Source organism: Triturus cristatus, chromosome 3_1 (genome assembly GCF_964204655.1).
Source record: "Triturus cristatus chromosome 3_1, aTriCri1.1, whole genome shotgun sequence".
Classification (NCBI taxonomy): domain Eukaryota; kingdom Metazoa; phylum Chordata; class Amphibia; order Caudata; family Salamandridae; genus Triturus; species Triturus cristatus.
In genome coordinates, this window is record NC_140583.1 from 861,567,507 (window position 1) to 861,581,054 (window position 13,548).

Genomic DNA, 13,548 nt, shown 5'->3' on the forward strand with positions numbered 1-13,548 from the left:
CACCACCAGCAATATCCTCCTCAATTACACCATCATCAATACTAAAGGAATCAATAATATCACTAACAACACTACCACCACCAGTACCATCACCCTCAATACCACCACTATCAATACTAAAGGAGCCAATGCCTCAACACAACTACCAAGCACCGGCAAAGCCCATATGTCTGTCCTATCACCTGGAAACATAATTGCTGAATGCCTATGTTTATATGTGCTACCACATTTAAAAATAATATAAATTGAGCAACACTTGCTCTTTTGTATTTCTCATACGCGTTTAGTGTCATTCCCCCATCTTCTAGTCTCATCTGTGGTTAGAGAAGGTCTGGCTGGGGCTATATGACGGATAGAGGGTGGGTAAGATAGGGAAGTTCTCGAAGGGCGGCACAGGTTTGGCTTGCTGCAGTAAGTGGATGGGGTACAGGGCAGAGCGTACAAGTAAAAGAACAGGTGTGGCGGGGTGAGAAGGGATGCTGTTAGGGGCGCTATCAGTGAGTATAGGGACAGTTGAGGAGGGTAGCTGCACTCTAGCTGGGTAAGGGCCCTGTTCATAGGTAGGGGCTCTCTTGGTGGGTAGCTGTGCTGATGGACAGTAGTGGCCCGGTCGCTAGGGTTGCTGTTAGAGGGTAAAAGCACTGATGAGTTGTTGTGGTCTTGTTTGAGTATGCACTTTCGTAGAAGTACTTAGGTGCAGCCCCAGTGAGGGATAGGGGTAGTGGCCCTCTTGGTCACAATGCTTTTGTGGTGGGCAGTAGCTGTGTAGGTGGGGGCATATGTCCCGCTGGTGATAAGGGCAGACGTTAGTGGACAGCTTGCAATTAAGAGGGGTAATAACACATCTGTGATTGAGTTGGGGGTCAGGGGCCCACTCTGGTGCTCCATACTCACCACCTCCGAGAGTTTGAGGGCAAAGCGTTGTGGCTGGAGAAGCTTCCATCCCACAAAGGTGGATCCCTCCTTGTTCAGCACAAAGATGGGCTTGTAGACAGAATTATTCTCCTCCGCCATGGTCGACCTGGTAACACAAACAGATCAATGGGAAACAACTATAAACAAATCTCAAGGACCGCCATAAGGCACCTCCTCAGCCTTGAAGCATAAATTACCTGCTACTCAGCGCCTCGATGCAAGTTCCAGCCAATGCAGTGCTTTACTGGAGGTCAAAAAGCACAGAAGCAGGAGCTTGATGAGAAAGTGAAACTCCGAAGCGAAATTGAAAGCAGAAGTTCCCCGAGGTGCCCTGCCCTGGAAGGAGGAGCTGTCGGCGTCTAAGCTGCAGGGCGAGGGTAGTGTATATTGACCAAACATTAAAGTTGTTCTCTTTAATTGCATTCTTTCCCAATTACTGGTTGCACTACTAAATACCAATACCCAAAATATCGAGATACAAGAACAATGAGGACAGAATATTTAATGGAAAGTGCCTATAGGGAAGTATAGATGTATTACTTCTAACTCCACATCTACATACCTTGAAGGTATAAATATTAATTAGGTACATATATGTGGAGTAAGGTATAGAAATTCTATACTTACCTGTCAATATTTTGGATTTTATATTCTGTCCTTGATATGTGTCATCTATATTCTGGTTTCAATATTAAGGTGCACACTTTGTGACTGTATGTGAAGACATATGTGGATTTTCTAAGGTACATATTAAATCACGCTCAAACTTTTCACAATCTATATTTAAATCCTATCAATTCGATTAAATTTAAATTAGGCTGATACACAACTCTGGATTTTCTAAACTGTGCAAGTTATGTGCAATACAAAGCTCATCGAGGTCTTTTTTTTAAAATAAATATAAGCTGGCCTTGACTCAGAACCCTCTCTCCCACTGAATCAGAAAATCATCACACCTGGGATACCCAAAAGGATAACCCTTTCCTCTCATAAATTTAGGAAACTTCATCTGCTTCATAAAGCGTGTAGTTTCCTAAATCCGCACTCGCCACTCATTTAAACTAACCTTACAGAGAGCTGAGAAATTAGTGGCGAATAGTGAGGATTAAACATTTTAGGGATGCAAAACTAAATGGAAATTAAATGTCATTTTCCAGGGGAAGTTGGGAAGGTTCCACAATGAATTTTACTGTAAGGTTGATACAAAAGATGGATAGTTCAATTACATTTCATCAAAAGCACCAATGAAAACTACATGGACTTAAAGCAGGCTCCAACATTGACATATACCTCTCTTATTTACAGGCGGGTTGTGCCAAAAGTGGTGTTCAAAAGGAGACCTTCATTAGAAATCGACCAGTAAGAGGGGTAGGCATGGTAAAGTATAGATGATTGTGCGAGGCTGGGATGGGTCCTTTTGAGGTCAGTGGCCTGACTAAGGACACAGGTAGAAGGATTGCCTCTAATGCTCTGAGTGGTGGTTTCACAGTTTTCAACCAGGCCCCTGCTCTGTAATAATAAAAATATATCTGTTTGATACTGCTTGCATGGGATCTCCCATTTGGATGATGCAGAGTCCTCCCCTTCAGGCATAATGCACATTTTCTACTCTGTCAAATGCAGTAGACTTCTTGCATAGAATCCTCAAGGTGGCACCCTCTATGTGGCTAACATTGCTTGGAATAGCATGGACATTTCTGAGTGGGGAATGTAGAAAGCATTTAAGTATGCCATGTGTACAGAATATATTTTCATGCAGAGGGATTGCTCAGTATTACTACAGGTGCAGATAAAAGTCAAGCTTCATGTTATGAAGCAGTTAAGAGACTCATATGTAAATGTACATTAGAAACTCAAATCATTTCCTTAATAGAACTGTAACTTCTCAGCAATAGGTTGCACTTTCCAGCGACTATACTAGCAAATGTACACATGGGTGATATGCATTAAAAGAGAAAGCGTCAGCACTTCTCACCAAAAGCATATAGTAACAAATAACAAGGGGGTTCCATTGTTAAGCAATCACAAAAAGCAATGTGGATCAAGTAACAATGGTTAGACCTTATTAGATCCTTTTTTTAGAAATAACGTGCAAAATTGTGCATTGAAAGTACATTGGGCCAATTGTATTGGCCAAAACATGATAAGCTATAAATTCTGCTTAAAATCTCCACTCACCATTACTCTGCATATACCTAGCTCTGATTTAGCCCCTTTAGGCTCTCTCTTACTTTCTCTGTTCAATCCCAATCTCTACCCCCACTTCCTCTCTCATCTTTTCCCCACTATCCATTTCTGTTTGCTGCTCATCTATCTTCCCATTCCTATCTCTCTGGAATCTGTGAGGATCGATAAAATCCCTACCATCCAGTGTTCCCACACTTCTCCCAATTAAACCTCTGTCCCAAAGGTTCACCAAATAATATGTATTTAGGGCCATATGTATCAACACATTTTCCCATAGACACAGAATGGGTAAAACCCATTGATACATCTGGCCCTTAGTACATTAATTATGTAGGACCTCATAAAAGAAATCTAATTGCTAAGATCATAAATTAGGTAAAGATAAAGCAGAATTTCAAAGGAGTCAATACATTTCAAAAAGCAGATTCATGGTACACAGGCCTTACATTACGATATAGAAAAATCAGAAAATGTTAGTTGATGGTCTGTGAAGATGTTAAAGAGAGGTCAATTATAATATAAGTGCTTTCAGCCTCAGATACCCTGATTATGGTTTCCACAATGTTTGGTTGAAGAAGATGAATCCTCAGTGTGTTGACCATGGCAGGGTTATCTAGATATTAACCCCTTCCGTGCTCATGACGATCTCAGCCCGTCATGAGTCACAGTGGAGCTGTGCTCATGACGAGCTGAGCTCGTCATAATTGCCGCGGCCTGCCCCCGCGCGATTAATTCCCCGCCTGTGCGGGAGAATTAATCAGTGGGCGGGGTCGTGACGAGCTCAGCTCGTCATGAGCACAGCTCTACTGTGAGTCATGACGAGCTGAGCTCGTCACGAGCACAGCGGCGCCGTGGCCCCCACCCCCGCACCGGGGAGAATTACCCCCACAGGGGGGGGGGGGGGTTAAACCATTTGCGGAAGATAGCCTGTTATAGCAGCCATTTGTGACATGACAGGCTATATTGGGTCATTTCAGTCTCACAATACTGCTAGTTAGGGTATTTGCACCCTTCTGCAACAGTCACATTAATATAAACTATCTGATTCCTGCAAACAAAATAACAGTCTGTAGAGCAGATACACAATCTCACCAGGCTATATTTCACAATGGGCTGGAGCAATGTCAGTAAAATATAAATCGTACTTTTGATAACTGCCACAGCCCAACAGGCTAATCAAATCGCCTACCCATATTGGAATCTGGAGTTTCCTGATTGAAGATTGCTTTCTGAATGACTGGTAGGTTTAGGTAGTGGCAACCACTTATGCATCAGGAATAGGAAATGTCATGAAAGTTACTGGCTTAAGAACAACATGACTCAATGTCCTGTACAGTTGTGTAATCACTTCACACAGTAAATTCTTGTTTGACATACCATAAGTAAAAGGTGAAAAGGAAGTTCGGCTAAAGCCCATTAAATTCTTGGCCTCTCAGCTGTGACAGCAAACAAGTGTTGATACCACTTTTCATATCAGTTCCACACACACAGCACTGTGGCGCCCAACAGGGATCCATCATATCCCCTCTACTGTTCAGAATCTACCCAACATCCTTACCAAACCTGATTAAATCATTCAATTTCACCTGTTACAACTATGTAGATGACACCCGAATCATTTCTTTTTATTGGATGGTCTGGAAGACCTATACAATTTAAAACTTGATGACTGACTTCGGTCCATAAACACATGGATGAAGAATAACCATGTAAAGCTAAATACCTTAGATACCTACAGAAACTGCATGCCATTATCTGACTTGTAATCGCCAAGCTTGGCTATGGCAACGACTTATCCCTTGGTGCACCCCTTTTCATAATACGCAAAATACAACTCATCCAAAGTGTTGCTGCATGATATCTTCACTACCTTCTCCCAAGAGAACACATTGCAGTCACTCCAATAACTATAGCAAGAAGGACAGTTTTCAAGGCACTTGGCATTATTCACAGAGCCTCCAAGAAAATGACAGCTATAACTACAAGCTGAAGTCAAGTAATAGAAACGAATCAGGACACTGCACTCCAGGCTTGTACCGGTTATCATACCGCCTTACCATAAGAAATCCGTAGCAGGCACTGCTTTCTCACTACAAGCCAGCAAGCTCTGGAACACACTACCAGCCAGTGTTAGAAGCATCCAAGAGCCTATATATTACAAAAGACAGTTAGAAACATTGCTATTTCCAAAACAACTACACCACCACACATCCTAGTAACAGAACCAGGAAAGACAGTTGCACCCTGAAGCTCAATCTATAGCTTACAATACACAGATTGAAACAACCCAACCAGCAAACTACTTTTGATAACTGGGTAGTTTAAGGAGAGTTGACCCATGCATCGTCGGGGGATTTCGGTGCATTCTCAGATTTACTAAAGCTACTAAACCTGGGAATGGGTTAACATGCTATGCCATCCGCAGTGAGGCATAATGAGAAGAAATATCCTTATTTCTCCTGGTTACTTCCCTATTCTATGTGTGCTGCATTCTGCAGCACACACAGAAAGAGGAATATGCCTCTAAGGTTTGCTTTTGTGCAAAAGTTGTCCCTTCCTGCACATAAACAATCCAGCCTATAACGCAGGCACCCTTGCACCATAGTACAAGGGTGCCTGCGTTGGCGCTAGGCAGCACACAGTGTGCCAGTGCTAGGAGACAGATATCTTTGTAAATATGGCACATTTCTGCTCTCCTTGCTGAGTTGTATGAAATTTAAATCAACTTGCCCCCACATTTCTGACTGAACAACCCAGTGCAGTAACCAGCTAAGCAGTCTATAATCATAAAAAATACCATAATGGGGCCCGTGGATCTGTTCAAAGCAAATCAGGACACTGCGCTGCAGGCTTGTACCACTTATCATGCCATCTTACCATAAGAAATCCGTAGGAGGCACAGCTATCTCACTACAGGCCATCAAGCTCTGAAACACACTACCAACCAGCGGTAGAAGCACTCAGGGCCTATACACTCCTGAAGACAGAAACATTGCTATTTCCAAAGCAACTACACTACCACACATCCCAGCAACAGAACTTGGTAAGACAGTTGCTCCCTCAAGCTCAATCAGTAGCCTACAACACACAGATTGAAACAACCCAACAAGCAAACTACTTTTGATAACTGGGTAGGATAAGGAAAGTTGACCCATGCATCGCCTGGGGATTTTGGAGCATTCTCAGATTTACTAAAGCTAGTAAACATGGGAATGCATCAAATTAGACAGAAAGGTAGTAGTGTCCCCAAACTGGGAATGGACCGCACATCAATTAAATATCAAAAAAGCAGAGTAAAGACGAGTACATATATAGATTCAAAATGTCAAGGGGTGCTAAAGCCAGAAGCGCTTACTACCTGAAAGTGCTATAGGCAAAGTGAAAACACAGATGCCAGAAAATTGTCCAAAAGGTTTGGCTTAGGCAGCACACCCGTGTGTAACAAGCTAGGTCATTTATCCTCCATAGGCATAACAGACCAGTAGCAATATTATAGTCGATTTCAAAAGGCAGAACATGTCCAAAGTTGCTGTATAGCTTGCAGGATATTCACAACATTTCAGTGATGATGAAATGATGATCCAACTCGGTTCCAGTATGATTGATGATTTTTAATGTTCTTCAATGCATGTGGTATACAAAAGAATAGCCAACACGTGTTTCGTCTGTACACAGTGAATACAACGACTTTTTCAAGGCAATTTCCGGACTGTGTAAGCGATGCGTATATTCATCATTAGCTAAGACTGTAAAGATATAGTCCCACAGTGTAATAATGTTGGCAAAAGTAATCCGTCTGGATAAAACTGAAATGAAAAGTAAACGTGCAATGTTATTAGTCCGTAAGGCTAATGGTATAGCTTGATTATAAAGGCTAAGTAGCAGGGTAATCCGTATATATGCGCAATAAAGTATTCGAGAACCCCCAAAGAATGAAAATAGAACTCAATTGACGTTTGGCATTCATGGGGCGGTCACAGTGTAAATAGCAAAATCGAGACTTCAAGGAAATATCCAGGAAACGGATGCCAGCGCCTGATAACGCTGACAGAAACGGGAATGCATCAAAATGCTATGCAATTCATCCTTATTTCTCCTTGTTACTTCCCTATTTTGCAGCACACTCAGAAAGAGGAATATGCCTCCAAGGTTTGCTTTTGTGCAGGAAGTTGAACCTTCCTGCACATAAACAATCCAGCCTATAATGCAGGCACCCTTGCACCATAGCACAATGGTGCCTGTGTTGGCACCAGGCAGCACAGTGTGCCAGCACTAGGAGACAAATATCATTGTAAATATGGCACATTTCTGCTCTCCTTGCTGAGTTGCATGCAATGTAAGTCAATCTGCCCTCAAATTTCTGACTGAACAACCCAGTGCAGTAACTAGCTAAGCAGTCTATAATCATAAGAAATACCATAATGGGGCCCGCGGATCTGTTCAAAGTTGCCAGCATACTGAAAAATCATAAACTGTGTGTCAGTGTCTCACTCCTCATCATCCACCACTGCTACATGCTGCATCCCATAACATGCTAACCGCACATTGGTGATCATTACGCATAACATGGAAATACTTCCTACTTTGGATCACAAAACAAAGAAAACACCCTTCTCACCACACACAGCCCTATATGTTTTAGCTTGCAGCACATGTGGGCAAAGGTTTCAGTGCCACACATACGGGTAGTAAGCGCTTTACAAACGGGCAATACAATACAAAACAATGTTGATCACTTGCATCATCTAGATTTGTTTTGATCCTGCTAAAATCTTTGTTTCCATCATACTTCAAAATTATAAAACAAAATGTACTTAATTTGTGCTGTCATAACTGCTTGTGTATGTTGAAATATATGTGCAGTTCATTTACAGGTATTTTAATTTTGGGTGAATTGAAGAAAATGTGACATCCTACAATATTTCTTTTCACACTCCCTGTACACAAGGCCACTGGATGTTTAAGATGCTGCGGCCAGGGAACAATGCGATTCTGTGGCTGCTGCGTTTTCAGCATGATTATGAATTTTCCGAATTTTGCCACATAATCCATCATTTGCTGCATATTTTAACAAAAAAGTTTGTTTCCAGCTAAAACAAATCAAAGTTGACTAAAAATGGCGCGACACATGCTGCCATGCAGTGGAAGGTCCTTCACAAAGGTTAAATGGCCAACTTTCAATTACTTTCTGCTGTATTTGGATGTGGAACAAGTACTAATGAAGTGAAACAATGGGCCAGACAGTGCTAAAGTGTAAAAATGACAACATAATGAAGTGATACTATTAAAAAACGTTACACAAAAGACGCGTGATTTGTGTTGTCTTGCCACATAAATTAATCAACACTGCCACAAAATGTAGCCTACGCTGCTGCCTAATTCCAGTGGCCCTGTCTGTACCAGAGAGATATTGTCATATAGTTCACTTTACAAAATCTTCTCACTTTACAAAGGAAGAAAAGTAAACAACATTTTCAGGTTAAAGTCATAAGAAGCAATTTGTCAAAAGAAATGGCCTGACATTTAAAATGTCTTGGAACGTGCAGCAAATATAACAAGATAAAAACAACACTTAAAGAGATTTTTATTGCTCATTCACCCTTTGAACTCCTTCACTTCTATTGTGTGCCAGCTGCCTTGGCCGTTTGCAGAGGACAAAGAATATTATGGGCGGACCTGGATCCCCAAACACGCCCTCTCCGTGGCTATGGCTCTGTGTAAACACCCCACACACCACAAGATGCAGCCTTAGAGTGTGACGCCCACCTCTGTCAAAACAATGAACACTATGATCAAAACAAAGTAACTTTTAACCACAAATTGCATTCTTCTTGATTCCCACAGAGGCTTGGTACTCAATTGTTACCATTAAACAGTTCAAAGTTTTATTTGCCTCAGAATTTTAAAGTTCTTTTTAAACAGCTCCCGTCCTTTATGCTGCATGACGCAAAATGCAAACATGCAAATGTAGTGGTTTTAAAAAAACAGAACGTACAAGTAATGCCAGACTGAGACAAGTCGACAAACCAAAATCAAGATGGCACGTGTGGGGTAGAGTGCATTTGGAAGCTTTTGCAACTGGTCTGAGACGTGGCTGTGTGGACTCACCGGGTCATGCCACAGGAGGAAATGAAACAAAGTACTAGAATTTTGCACTTTCACAGAAAGTTTAGACATCTAGGAAGTGTGGAGCTAGAACGTAGACGGTGCACCCATCATTTGGAAGACCTGCATTTAAAACGTAATTATAAGCATACAGAAATTGTTGTGTCACACATACCTAAGGTGATACCTTGTGTCTTGACTGACCTTACTCTGGCGATCATGCCCCCTGACAGTAGACTGCGCATGCGTTTATCGGGGGGATGGTAGGGCAGCGGGAGGCCGGAGCAGCAAATGAACGGGAGCCGAATGAGCTTGTCAGAGCAAAGAAGGCTGCGACTTCGTCTTACACAAGGGCCTGAGAGAGTAGTGTATGGACTTTAGCCCACACAGTCAGCACTAAGACAACTGTGGCTTTGCCTGCATTAGTGCACGCGCAGACAAGGGAGCCAGTGAAAACATGAGTGCATGTGAAAAGCACTGTAAACGAAAAAAGTAGTTCCCAAAACATTTCCTAAATGTGACAAGTGTAAGGCTACAAGTAATAGGGTGGTGCTCTGTGGGAGGGACACATCCATGGAAAGGAGGAACAAATAGAAAAGATTAGTGTTAGACCTGGCACCATTGGCGTGGGTCTCCCCTGCATCTTTTTGCCTTTGCCTCATCTGTTCTTGCTGTGTGTTGGACTCTGTTTTGCTGGTCTAGATGCTTTGGGCACTTTGCTACTGCTGTTCAGTGCCAAAGTGCAAGTGCTCCCTTTGTAAACTGTTGTTATGGATTGGTGTTTCCATGATTGGCTGATTTGATTTGCTAGTCAGTCCCTATTACAGTGCACTGTGTGTGCCCGGGGCCTGTAAATCAAATGCTGCTAATGAGCTTGCAGCACTGATTGTGCCACCCATACAAGCAGCCTGTAAATTTAACTCTGGCCAGCGATGGCAGAGCGTGTCTGTAGTCTGGTACTGCCATGTCGACTTGGCAAGTGCACCCACTTGCTATGCCCTACCCTTCCCTTTTCTTACATGTCAGTCCAGTGGCGGCTCGCAATACTTGCGGGTGGGGGGTTTGCGCAGGAGGTTAAAATAAATAGAAAAAGAAACCTTACCTGACCGGGTCCCGCGCCGCCTCTGAGGCTAAGACACACAATATGTAATTGTGGGGGGTTCAGGAGCGGGGATTTTCCATTATTTACACACACACACACACCAGTGCCCTCATGATGACAGCCTTTTGTTTCAAGAAATTTTACGTAACTAGAAGCGTGCAGACAATTACACGTGTGGGAAGGGAAACAGAAAAGAAAGCTTTAGTGGCAATCCCGATAAGAAGTACGAGGCGGATGTGAGTGATGCACCCTATGAGTGGTGACAGCCAGCCCTGGGCTCAGTTCACCTCTCCACCCACGGCCAAGCAGTGTCTGCTTGCCCTATGCATGTCTCTATATGTCACCCGAGGCGAAAGTCTGTGTGACTTCACAAGTTGTGCACTGCCACCTTGGCGCTTTGTTTTCAAATGGTCCAATATTGTGTACCAAAAAAACACCTGGGGCTTTGACTGCACTCGCAACAGAATCCGGTGACAAAGCACCACAGCAGGTAACATACCTGAACTAGAAAAAGAGGCTAGACCAATTCTCATCTTCTCCCCCCACCATCCATTTGTACTAGGGCCGCAGACTTGCGGGGGCAAGGTTTCTGGGACGGCAGCCAAGACTAGCAACGGATTAAGAATGAAGTGCTCGTGGATCCCGCCAGATTATCCCACGGCAGGCAGCACACCCAGGCTGGAGTCCTGGGCCGGGTCCCGCGTTTTCCTGAACAGAAACAGGAACAGGCATGCTCCCTCCCCTCCTGTAAGCCATTGGTGTGGAGTCGCAGACAGTGCCCAGCTGGGTACCAGGTAGGGAGGCATGCAGCCTACATAGAAAAAATGTAGAGTGCCCATGACTGCTTGGGTTGGGCACAGGGCCGACCAAACAGTCAGGGTACTCAGAGTGGTGCAAGCCACTCCTCCCGACCCGCCTACCTGCCCGCCCCCAACCAGGCATACCCTCCCACCCGCCCCCAACCAGGCATACCCCTGTCTTCTGCTTACTCACAGCGCGAGAAGCAGAAACATAGAATGGTACTTAAAATACCATTTGATGTTTCTGCTTCTTGCACTTTGAGAAAGCAGTGAGGTGGCGCTCCTCCGCCCTAATGGAGGAGCCGCCCCTGTGTCAGTCACCCCTAAGGTAGGCCCAAGGTACCCCTGTGGGCCCGGTGCATTATATGTGAAAGGTAGGACATGCTCTGATGAGTGAATTACTGCCAATTTCATTTTTCACTATTGCAAGGCTACCTGTTCCCATAGGATAGAATGGGAAGTTTGTTTATAACATCTTATGAACATAACCACCCCTGGGAACAAGGTAGGAAAATAAAGTTTAGTATGCCTGATCTCTGAACGTTAAAATGCATCTTTTAGTGAGGGGGATTTTTACATTCTGTGTTTGAAAATACCACTTTTAGAAAGTAGGTATTTTCTTGCTTAGCCATCCAGTATGCCTCTGCCTGGTTTGTGTATTGCATGTCTAGCTTTTGGATGACAGGGGCTGGGGAGGAGCAGTGGCTCCAGAGAGCCTGATGAGTAAGGGCTGGGCTGAATAGACCTGGGCTGCATTTAGAGTAGGTGGAGAAGATTTCCTTTCACCTTGAATGGGCCTGGTCTGCTTTCAACAATGCTGTCTCCACCTCCTGCCAGGAAGCTGCACCAGAGACGACAGAACGGGTTTTGGCTGGGTACAGACACTCTCTGCCTTCAGAGAAGAGAGGATTTTGGGGTATAAAAAGAGGGGCCCAGACACCAGACTTTTAGATCACTTCTGGGAATCAAGAGAAACCTTTGCCAATGAGAAGAGCCGGAGACGCTGAGGAGGAATACTGCCCCTGCGCTATTTGCTGTCTGGGTTCGGCCTGCAGTGGCTACTTGCTGCCAAGGAAAGGAGAAAAGAACTTTGCTGTTTCTTTGTCACCTGCTTGAGGAAAAGATCTCCAAGAGCTTCAAACTGAGCTTGTCTCCTGTTCTGAAGTCTCAAGGACACAAAGACTTCACCACCAGCTCTCCTGAACTGCCTTTCTGGGAGTTCTGACCTGCAAAGAGGTGCCTGCTGTTGTTGTGGGCCTCTAGAGAGCTGTTTTCCGCTGGGATCTGGAATATCAACGCAACTTGGAAGAAGCAAGATGCTTCAGCACCTGTTTCCGATGCATTGCCAAAGAAACCGTTGCAGAGCCTAACGCGGCTCGAGAAATCACCACACGCCGTATCGTTCCAGGTCATCGCATTGAGGCGCCAAGTTTGTCGCATCGTGGGGGACGCAGTAAGAAACCGACGCATCACCTCCTCTCCGGTAAGGCACCAACGCATCACCTCCCCTGCGCTGCAGTAAGGAACCGACGCATCACCTCCCCCGGAGCAAGGAACCCACGCATCACCTTCCCTGAGTGTAAAGAACCTACGCATCACCTTCCCTGTGGCCCGTTTTATTTGTTTGAATGACGCATCCCAGGTACTTTGTGAGGAAAGTGTTGCATCTGCAATTTGCTTTGAACTGAACTATTTATACCATCTGAAAGGCATATTTTTATACTTGTGGATTTTTGTTGTTTGGTCTTGTTTTGGTTTAGATAAAGATAACTTATTTTTCTAAACTGGTGTGGTGTCCATTTGTGGTGTCCATTTGTGGTGTTTTCACTGTATTACTGTATGTGTTCACAAATGCTTTACACACTGCCTCTGAGATAAGCCTGTCTGCTCGTGCCAAGCTACCAAGGAGGGTGAGCAGGGGTTATTTTAGAAGTGTATCCCCTTACCCTGACTAAAAGCAAGGGTCCCTATTTGGATAAATGTACCTACCTCTGCCAACTAGAGACCCCATCTCTAACAGTTAGTCACTTGGAAGTAAGGCTTTTTAAAGGACACTCAAAGAAACAAATGAAAATCAGTGGGTGGACAGTAAGCCCACAAAGTATATACAACATGTCTCGAAGAGATCGCACAAGCAATGTCTAGGCTCGACCTAAAAACAGCAAATAAACTAGATAATTATTTTGACATGTACTTTTACTTGTAAACCATTTATATCTTTTCTGCATTTTGAGGAGCAACTGAGCTTTTAAGTGATACAAAGTGACGATTGGTAAATCAAAAAAGGGCAAAACAAATGTTCTGGGTTTATTTATAATGATAATGCTAAAGTCCCATTATTGCTGAAAATAGTTTTCAATTGCAGCCATATACATATTTACAACCAGGCTTTAGACATGCTAATACATCTCATACCCTTACATATTTTTACGGTTAGCA